This window comes from Rutidosis leptorrhynchoides, chromosome 1, assembly GCF_046630445.1.
Source record: "Rutidosis leptorrhynchoides isolate AG116_Rl617_1_P2 chromosome 1, CSIRO_AGI_Rlap_v1, whole genome shotgun sequence".
NCBI classification, from domain to species: Eukaryota; Viridiplantae; Streptophyta; class Magnoliopsida; order Asterales; family Asteraceae; genus Rutidosis; species Rutidosis leptorrhynchoides.
The window spans coordinates 71,384,976-71,396,698 of NC_092333.1; positions in this window are offsets into that span (position 1 = coordinate 71,384,976).

Genomic DNA, 11,723 nt, shown 5'->3' on the forward strand with positions numbered 1-11,723 from the left:
ATGGGCTTTGCCCTTCAAGGCCATGCGATCGCATGGCCAGCTGGGGAGGCTCAAAAGTCTTTAAAAACATGGGCTGCTTATTTATTTATTATATAATATAATATATATAATTAAATTTAATTATATATATATTATATTATATTCTTGTACTCCGTTGACTTGTAATTTTTAGTGCATTGTGTCGAGCGTTGAGAGTTGACTCTGGTCCCGGTTCCGGATTTTTGAACGTCCTTGCGTACAATTTAATATCTTGTACTTTGCATTTTGAATCTTGTACTCTTGTAATTCTGAGACGTTTCTTATCAATATTGGAACCTCTTTGATTGTACTTTGTACTTTTGAGCTTTTTGGTCGTTTGCGTCTTCAATTCGTCGAATCTGTCTTTTGTCTTCACATTTTATTATTTAAACGAATATCACTTGTAAATAGAACAATTGCAACTAAAAGCTTGTCTTTCTTGAGGGATAATGCTATGAAATATATGTTCGTTTTTAGCATTATCAAATACTTTAATATTTATATATTAATTTTAAAAATAAAGTAAAAAAAATTTAAAATTAAAATTTTTTTGGTCTTTTATTCCACTTTAATCAATCAAATATTATCAAAAATATACGCCCCTCTTTTCGGTAAAGTAATTTCGGTTCCATAACCTAGTTTTACTCCTGACGAATTTCTGAAATATTTTGGGTTGATTGATTAAAGATATTTATACCTTAAGAATAAACGGTAAATTTCGCAGTGATGTAATAAATTTTTGTATGATATCAATAATTTCGGTTACGCATACCTAATTTTATTGAATACCAATTTAATACTTTATAGCGAACGATTCAGTGTTTATTATCAAAAGGTTAAAAGCAATAAAAATAAAAATAAAAACTGTACATACTTACCTGTGAGATAGAATTCTCAGAGACCTGCTTTAGCCGACTCATAGGAGAGTCGTGTGATTTGGTTCTCCATAGCTACGTAAGCATAACCTCGAATCTTCAATATCTTTTCTTCTAAATATATGAACGGTCCTTCTCTGCATAGAGTAACAAATTCGGTATTTGAATATGTTTGATTATTTGAACATTTACCTTCGTGTGACCATTTTCCGCATTTATAACATCTTTCAAGGTGTCGTGCTCTTTTTTTTTGTTGCGGATTTTGATTTTCCTTTTCCAAAATGTATCTTATGATGATCTTTTCTCAGTTCTTTTCTTACTCCGTCCATTTTTTCTCTTATGAATGATACCAGTTCACTCGGAAGTGTGTCATTATTATGTTTAGTAATCATAGCGTGTAGCATTAGACCATGGTTCAGATCAAAGGAATTCTTCATCTCGTAAAACCTAAAAAAAATAAAAATTCAGAATGGAGGGAGAAGACTAGTTCTTTAGGGTCTGCTAGGGAAAGACCATACGGATTCCATTCTCAGAAACTACACGAAAACAGAATATCTAACTCTAACAGAAATATATATTACCCTAAAAAGATTCGAACCTTCCCACACTTAGTTAGCTGTGGTGTCGAAATTGTGATTAACTTCATCTTCAACTTCCATTAGATTATCTATGTAATGTTTAACTCTGTGACCATTAACTAAATTCAATCCCATTTGAATTTATTAATTCTACTGTTTCGTACAGAAAAAGTCTTTTCACTATGAATGGTCCAGACCCTCTTGATTTCAATTTTTCAGGAAATAGCTTGAATCGTGAATTGAAAAGAAGAACTCTGTCTCCTTCTTTAAATTCTTTTAAACTTCTGATTCTTTTATCATGCCATTTCTTCGTTCTTTCCTTATAGATTAACTAATTTTCGTATGCTTCATGTCTTAATTCTTCTAATTCGTTTAGTTGACTTAACCGTAGACGTCCAGCTTCATATAAATCAAGATTACATGTCTTCAAAGCCCAAAATGCTTTATGCTCAATTTCTACTGGAAGATGACATGTTTTTCCATAAACGAGTCTAAAAGGTGTGGTTCCAATTGGAGTTTTGTAGGCTGTTCTAAAAGCCCAGAGTGCATCCTCCAATTTTATGGACCATTCCTTCGAATTTGATCCTACGGTTTTCTCTAGAATACGTTTTAAAGCTCGGTTGGTATTTTCAACTTGTCCACTTGTTTGTGGATGATAAGCAGTTGAGATTTTATGAGTTACTCCATATCTTTTGAGAACTTTCTCAAGTTGATTATTACAAAAATGAGTACCCCGATCACTTATTAAAGCTTTTGGTGTTCCGAACCTTGAAAAAATACGTTTTAAAAAGTTGACTACAACTCGTGCATCGTTAATTGGGAGAGCTTGTGCTTCCGCCCATTTAGATACATAATCAATGGCAACGAGAATGTAGAGATTATTATGAGATTTTTGGAAATGGACCCATAAAGTCAATACCCCAAATGTCAAATACTTCACATACTTGAATGACATTTTGTGGCATTTCATCACGTTGACCTATTTTTCCAGCCCTTTGACAAGCATCACAGGATTTGCAAAGAAGGTGTGCATCTTTAAAAATTGTAGGCCAATAGAATCCAGCACCGTAAACTTTTCTTGCTGTGAGTTGAGGCCCATAATGCCCTCCTGTTGGTCCTGTGTGACAATGGTTTAAGATTTGACTGGCTTCATCCCCGAATACACATCGGCGTATTATTCCATCGGGACAACTTTTAAATAAATGTGGATCTTCCCATAAATAGTGTTTTGATTTCTTTCGTTTTTGGTACGACAACCCTTTTTCAAGGAATCCACATACTAAGTAGTTTGCATAGTCTGCAAACCATGGAATTTCACTATAATCTATCTTCAATAGATATTCATCAGGAAAGTTATCTTGTATGGCCGATTCATTGAGAACTTCTAATTCAGGATTTTCAAGACGAGAAAGATGATCAGCGGCGAGATTTTCTGCTCCCTTTTTATCTCGGATTTCAATATCGAACTCTTGTAAGAATAAGATCCAATGGATTAATCGTGGTTTAGCATCTTGTTTCGAAAATAGGTATCTAAGAGCAGAATGGCCGGTATAGACCACCGTTTTAGCTAGAACGAGATATGAACGAAATTTGTCAAAAGTAAAGACAATGGCAAGGAGTTCTTTTTCAGTAGTTGTGTAATTTGTTTGTGCTCCTTGTAATGTCTTACTAGCATAATAAATAGGTTGAAATCGTTTTTCAATCCTTTGTCCTAAAACGGCTCCCATTTCAAAATCACTTGCATCGCACATAAGTTCAAACGGTAGATTCCAATTTGGAGTTATCATGATCGGCGCATTAGTGAGTTTCTCTTTAAGAATATTAAAAGATTTGATGCATTCATCTGAAAAGATGAATGGAGCATCCTTTTCTAGGAGTTTATTCATAGGAGTGGCAATTTTAGAAAAATCTTTTATGAAACGTCGGTAAAAACCGGCATGCCCTAGAAAACTCCTAACTCCTCTAACATTGGTGGGATGTGGAAGTTTAGCAATTACATGTACTTTAGCTCTATCCACTTCAATTCCTTCCTTTGAAATTTTATGACCAAGAACGATGCCTTCTTTAACCATGAAATGGCATTTCTCCCAATTAAGTACTAGATTTGATTGTTCGCATCTAATAAGCATTCGTTCAAGATTGACTAGACATTATTCAAATGTATCACCGAATACTGAAAAGTCATCCATGAAAACTTCCATGCATTCTTCTATCATGTCGTGAAAAATCGCCATCATGCACCTTTGAAAGGTTGCAGGGGCGTTGCAAAGTCCAAATGGCATGCGTTTGTAAGAAAAAGTACCATAAGGGCACGTGAACGTGGTTTTCTCTTGATCCTCGGGTGCTATTGGAATTTGAAAGTATCCAGAAAAACCGTCAAGAAAACAATAGTAACTATTCTCGGCTAATCTTTCCAACATTTGATCAATGAAAGGTAAGGGAAAGTGATCTTTTCTGGTGGCGTCATTTAATTTTCTATAATCAATACAAACACGCCATCCTGTTACAGTCCTAGTAGGAATAAGCTCATTTTTCTCATTTGTGATGACAGTCATGCCAGCCTTCTTAGGTACGCATTGAACTGGGCTTACCCATGGACTATCAGAGATTGGATAAATTAAACCTGCATCTAGCAGTTTAATTATTTCTTTCTTAACAACATCTTGCATATTAGGATTTAGTCTTCGTTGGCGTTGCACATACGTTTTATGACCTTCTTCCATAAGGATTTTATGTGTACAATACGAAGGACTTATTCCTTTAATGTCATGAATCTTCCATGCAATAGCTGGTTTATGAGCTTTTAGCACAGAAATGAGTTGAGATTTTTCATTTTCCGTAAGAGAAGATGATATTATTACAGGTAATTCAGATTCACCATGTAAATAAGCGTATTCCAAATGGTTTAGAAGTGGCTTTAACTCTAATGTCGGTGGTTCTTCTATCGATGATTTATATCGATATCTGTCTTCTTCTTTTAGCATTTGAATTTCTTCTGTTGTTGGTTCATATACATTAGCCAAAAGTGTAGCTAACATTTCAGCTTCATCAATTGGTTCAGTTCCTTCTCCTAAAGAACATTCTCCTGTTCCTTGTAATTCTGGAAATTCTTCTGACAATTCTGCATGTGAATCTATAGTTTGAATATAATAACATGTATCATCTGCAGATTACGGTTGTTGCATGGCTCTATCAACAGAAAAGGTAACACTCTCGTCCTCTATACTTAGGGTCAGTTTCTTACCAAACACGTCTATTATTGCTTTAGCCGTGTTTAAGAATGGTCTTCCTAATATGAGAGGAACTCGAGAATCTTCTTCCATGTCCAGAATAACAAAATCTACTGAAAATACTAAAGTACCAACTTTAACTAGCATGTTTTCCATTACCCCTCTAGGATATTTTACTGATTGATCGGCTAGTTGTATGCTTATTTGTGTTGGTTTCAATTCTTCAAGGTCTAGTTTAGCGTATAGTGAATATGGCATTAAATTTATACTAGCACCTAAGTCTGTCAATGCTTCTATTGAACTAAGACTACCCAGAAAACATGGAATGGTGAAACTTCCTGGATCTGAAAGTTTTTCTGGTATCTTATTCAATAGCACTGCAGAACAATTAGCATTCATAGAAACAGTTTAGAGTTCTTCCATTTTCTTTCTATTTGTGATTAGATCTTTTAGGAATTTAGCATATCTTGGCATTCCTGAAATTACATCAATGAAAGGAAGATTTACATTTATTTGTTTAAACATATCCAAGAATTTGGATTGCTCGGCTTCAAGTCTCTTTTTTCTCATTTTACTCGGGTAAGGAAGTGGTGGTTGGTATGGTTTAACATAAGGTTTAGCTTTAACTGTGTTATCTTCATCAACCTTTTCAACTACCGGTTCTTTTTCCTTATCTTGCTCAGGTTGTGGTTCTTGTTGAGTAGGAATAGCGTCATCAGAAATTTCAGGCATTTTAGGTGGTTTAAGTGTAATACCACTTCTTGTGGTAAAGGCTTTAGCTGTTTCATTTCGGGGGTTAGCATTTGTATCACTCGGTAGACTTCCCGGTTTTATTTCACCTATCAACCTTGCTAGGTTGCTTACTTCTTGTTCCAAATTTTGAATAGAAGGTTGTTGATTTCTAAATGCTTGAGCATTTTGTTCATTCGTTTGTTTCTGAGATGTGAAAAATTGAGTTTGAGATTCAACTAGCTTCGACATCATATCTTCTAAATTTGGCTTTTTATCATCGGTTTGTGGTGGTTTGTTTTGAAAAATAGATCTTTGCTGATTGTGAGTATTATTGGATACTTGTTGATTGCTAGGACGTTGTTGGTTGTTGTATGGAACATTTCGGTTATAATTTTGATTTTGATTGTAGATTGGTCTTGGCGATTGATAATTATTTTGATAATTATTTCTAGGCCTTTGGTTCATGTATGAAACATTCTCTCTTTGTTCCATTGTTTGTTCAATACTGAGACAATCTTTTATTAAATGTGGTCCTCCACACTGCTCACAACTAATTCGTATTGAGTGAATATCTTTAGTCATCTTTTCCATTCATCTCTCGACAGCATCTATCTTTGCAGAAATGGAATCAAAGTCATGGCTAGAATCGGCTCTAGCTGCTTTAGATGATCTAACGATATCTTTTTTTTGGTGCCACTCATGTGAGTGGGAAGCAGTGTTATCAATAATTTTTTAAGCTTCAGTTGCTGTTTTCTTCATAATGGAACCACCAGCTGCTATATCGATGTCTTTTCTTGTAATGATGTCGCATCCTTGGTAGAATATTTGTACTATTTGATAAGTGTCTAAACCATGTTGCGGACATCCTCTCAATAACTTTCCAAATCTTGTCCACGCTTCATATAGAGTTTCGTTTGGCTTTTGTGTGAACGTAACAATTTCTCCTTGAAGTCTCACGGCTTTAGATGCCGGAAAGAATTGTTTAAGAAAATTTTCAACTAAGACGTCCCATGTATCAATCGCCCCTTCAGGTAACGATTCTAACCAATCTTTGGCTTCTCCCTTTAAAGTCCAGGGAAATAACATGAGATATATCTGTTCATCCTCCACTTCTCTTATTTTAAATAGAGTACAGATCCTATTAAAGGTTTGAAGATGTTCGTTTGGATCTTCCTTCGGCGCACCACTAAATTGGCATTGATTAATTACCATGTGTAGGATTTGTCTTTTAATTTCATAATCTGGCGCATTAATGTCTGGTTGAGTAATTGCGTGACCTTGGCCAGTCCATTTAGCTCTCATTCGGTCTTCCATACTTAGAGGTTCCAGATTTTCCATGATTGAATTTGTTGAATCTGAATCACTAGAGGATTCTGATTTAACGGGTTGTTCCTCGACAATCTCTGTTTGAATAATTGGTGGTTCCGAAGGAAAGATTAATGGTTCAGGATCTCTGAATTGTCCCTGAATATCCTCCGGATTCTCAATTGTGAGGTCGGGTTCAAAAAATGGATTATCGGAAATTTAAATTGGAGTACTTGGTCGACTGGATGACGATTCTAAAGAAAAATCAACGGCGACAATATTTTCTAGATGTCTTGATCGAGTTACAGGTGGTGAACGTATAAAAGGTGTTGAACGTTTTGCTCAGTGCATTCACTGAATATCCTATTAGTTCTAAAAGATAAAAATTATATAAGTTATCAAATTAATAGACTTTTCTGATTTTGCCCACGTTTCGAATAGCCAATAGATGCAGCAGGTAGTCAGGACCCTTTAAATCGGAAGCCCACAACTCGCCACTAACAAATCCAACTATTACTACGAACCAGAAAATTTTGGATGTCTATCAATTTAACCACTTAAAATAATTTTTTGACAAAATTTAAAGAAATTTTAGAGAAGAAATGGAAAATTTTATGTCCTAAAAACTAGAGCGTCGAGAAATAAGAAAGAAAAAGAACGCGTCGAAAAACGTCGAAAAATAAAAGGTCGAAAAATAATAAAAAGAACGTAGCGCGTCGAAACTTAAAAGTCTAAAAACTAAAAATTAAAAGTTACGTCTAAAGATATTAAAGCTTAACGAAATTCTATATCCAAAACGGTAATAACTTAAAAAGTACTAAAATCTTAGAAAATATTAAGGCGATAAGTGACGTCGTAAAATTCTAAGGCGTCTAAATTTTAATCTAAAGAAAAAGCACTTAAAGGATTTTACGGCAAAGCCTAAAAATCTAGAAATAAAAATAACTATGGCAAAAACTATGACTTAAAACTAAATATGAACGAAAAATACAAATATTACGCTAAAACAAATAAAAAGATACAAAATATAAAAATAAACTTAAAGTTGTAAAAAGTACAATTTTTATAAAAATATTATTTTTATATTATTTATTTATAAAAGTATTAAGTTTTTAATAAAACTAATTAAAACTAAAAAAACAAAAATAATAAAACAAAAACTAATTAATTAAAATAACTAAACCCTAATTAACTAAATAATTAATAATAATTATTAAATAATCCTAACCCTAATCTGTCGGCTGAGGTTACCAGGCCTGTCAAATCAAGCCATGCGATTGCATGGTCTTCGCGTTATAAATTCATGCGGTCGCATGGAGTAGGGTTTCGGGAAAGGTGTTGGGCTGCTACAGTCCTTGGCCCGATTACTTTAAATATTTTTTTAAAATATTTTTCTGTTTTTAATATAAATAAATATTTATATAAAATAATAAAATACTTATATTTAAAAACTAAAATAGAAATAAAAATACTTTTTAACTTTATATATTTTAAACAAATTCTTAAAAATAAATATATAGATATTTTTCTTTTTATATTTTTGTATTTTTTAATATTTAAAACGTATATTTTTATACAAAGAACTTAATAAATTTTTTTATATATATATAGCGTTTCGCTTCCGGCGGTTAAGCAGTTCCCCGATAGCGGCGCCAAAAATACTTGATGTTAAACCGAAGGGGTACAAAATAGTTATATTTTTACTTCGAAATACTATTAAATACGATACAATTTTACACAAGTTATTTATTTATTTATAGAGTGGATATACCTAAACCTTGCTACAACACTTATAGGCAGTGTACCTAATCGTACAGTAGTGTAGTTTTTAGTAAGTCTGGTTCATTCCACAGGGATCTTAGCCAAGTTTAACGCTATATTTTTAAAACTATATTTGTAAATATATAAATATATATAAGTAGTATTATTATTATAAAAGGGGGTTTTTACCGTTTAATGACCGGTTTGTCGATTTTAAAACTTAAGTCGCAGTTAAAACCTAATGTAAAATATTAAAAATAAATATAACTTAATTTAAAGCATAAAGTAAATAACGATAATGAAATAGCGATAAATAAAAGTACGATAATTAAAAGTGCAATAAAATGACAATAAATAAAATGCTATAATTAAAAGTGCAATTAAATATGAAATAAAGAAATTATGCTTATTTAAACTTCCGTAATCATGATGTTTGACGTGTTGATTTTAGTTTTATTACCATGGGTTAATCGTCCTTTGTCCTGGATTATTCAATATGTCCGTCTGGTTTTTGTCCATAACAGTCCATCAGTCATAAATATAAAGTGCGAGTGTCCTCGTCAAATTATCCTTATATCCGAAGTCAAATATTCCAACTAATTGGGGACTTAAACTATAATTACACCAATTTTCCTTGTATGTAATTCACCCCTGTTTTAATAAGTCCATTAACTATTAATCCATTCCCGTGTCCGGTTAAATGAACGATTTGTAGTACTTATAAATATCCCGCCCATCGTATCCGATCGAGTGTATATGGTTATTTATAGGTACGTCCAATTGTAAATCTTTATACTAAATTAACAAACTATCATTTAATTAAACAAATATAAAGCCCATTAATAGCCCATAGTCTAATTTCCACAAGTGTCGTTCTTTTGTCCAAACCCCAATTATGGTACAAAGCCCAATTACCCAATTTTAATATTTTTGCCCAACATCACGATTACTTCAGCTTAAATAAGCATAATAATAACTTAGCTACGAGATATTAATTTAAAAAGGTTGAACATAACTTACAATGATTAATAATAGTGTAGCGTTACACGGACAGAATTTCGACTTACACCCTTACAACATTCGCTAACATACCCTTATTATTATTAAAATTAAAATTAAAATTAAAATTAAAATTATAATATATATATATATATATACATATATATATATATATATATATATATATATATATATATATATATATATATATATATATATATATATATATATATATATATATATATATATATATATATATATATATATATATATATATATATATTATTTATATATATGTATACGTGAGAGATGGAGAAAGAAAAAGATGTGTTTTTGTTCAACCAAAACTGCGAAATTTATTGGACCTGACCCTCAAATTGGGGCCATGCGATCGCATGGAAATTGCACTTTCAGGCCATGCGATCGCATGGCCTACTTTTCCAGCTCACACCGATTTGTTTGCTTTCTTGCCGACGGTTTTATATAATAATATAATATATATATAATTTTAAGAATTAATTATATATTATATTATATTCATGTGCATAGTTGACTTGTAATTTTTAGTCCGTTGTGTCGAGCGTTGAGAGTTGACTCTAGTCCCGGTTCCGGATTTTCGAACGTCCTTGCGTACAATTTAATATCTTGTACTTTGCGTTTTGCGTCTTATACTCTTGTAATTTTGAGACGTTTCTCATCAATAATTTGAACCACTTTGATTGTACTTTGTACTTTTGAGCTTTTTTGGTCGTTTGCGTCTTCAATTCATCGAATCTGTCTTTTGTCTTCACCTTTTATTATTTAAACGGATATCACTTGTAAATAGAACAATTGCAACTAAAAGCTTGTCTTTCTTGAGGGATAATGCTATGAAATATATGTTCGTTTTTAGCATTATCAGGACCGGTGAGTTGTTTTTCACCTACTTCGGCCCAACAGATAGGAGAACGACATTTACGGCCATACAATGCTTCAAAAGGTGCGGCCTTAATGCATGTGTGATAGCTGTTGTTGTAAGAGAATTCGGCTAACGGCAAATGTCTCTTCCAAGCTTTCCCGAAATCAATAACACAAGCACGTAACATGTCCTTCAGGGTTTGGATCGTGCGCTCGCTCTGTCTGTCGGTTTGCGCGTGATACGCTGTACTCATATCTAGACGTGTTCCCAAGGCTTCTTGTAAAGAACGCCAAAATCTGGAAGCGAAATGGGTATCGCGATCTGAGATAATCGATAAGGGTACACCGTAACGAGATACAATCTCCTTCATGGATAGGAAGTGTGCAGATTTGGTAAGACGGTCAACGATAACCCAGATGGTATCATAACCACCTACCGCCTTCGGTAGCTTCATGATGAAGTCCATTGTTATTCATTCCCACTTCCATTGCGGGATTTCGGGTTGTTGAAGTAACCCATATAGCTTCTGATGTTCAGCTTTGATCTTAGAACAAGTTAAACACTTTCCAACATATGCTGCAACATCCCTTTTGAGGTTTGGCCACCAATATTGAACCTTGAGGTCGTGGTACATCTTACCAGCTCCTGGATGAATTGAATACCTTGACTTGTGGGCTTCGTCTAGAATAAGGCTCCGTAAATCCCCATAACTAGGCTCCCATATTCTTCCAGCAAAGTATCGGAGTCCAGTTTCCTTGACCTCAAATCGAGAAACGAGAATGTTCAAGTGCTCTTGAGCAATATTCTCCTCCTTGAGAGCCTCATCTTGAGCTACGCGGATCTGGCTGTTGAGATTCGTCTGAATGGTGATGTTCAAGGAATAGACACGAAGAAGTACCGTTCTCTCCTTTTGGCTTAAGGCATCAGTTACAACATTTGCCTTGCCAGGATGGTAACGGAGTTCACAATCATAGTCGTTCAACGTCTCGATCCATCGACGTTGTCTCATATTCAGTTGCTTCTGATCAAAGATGTGTTGGAGGCTTTTGTGGTCGGTGAAGATAGTGCTCTTAGTCCCATAAAGATAGTCTCTCCACAGTTTTAGTGCTAAGACAACAGCTCCAAGCTCGAGGTCGTGAGTTGTGTAGTTTCGCTCGTGAATCTTTAGTTGTCGGGAGGCGTAAGCAATAACTTTCATTTGTTGCATCAATACACACCCAAAGCCTTGTCGGGAGGCATCGCAATACACAACGAAGTCATCAATGCCTTCAGGAAGGGACAGAATAGGTGCGGTGGTTAACTTCTACTTCAGGGTTTGGAATGCCGA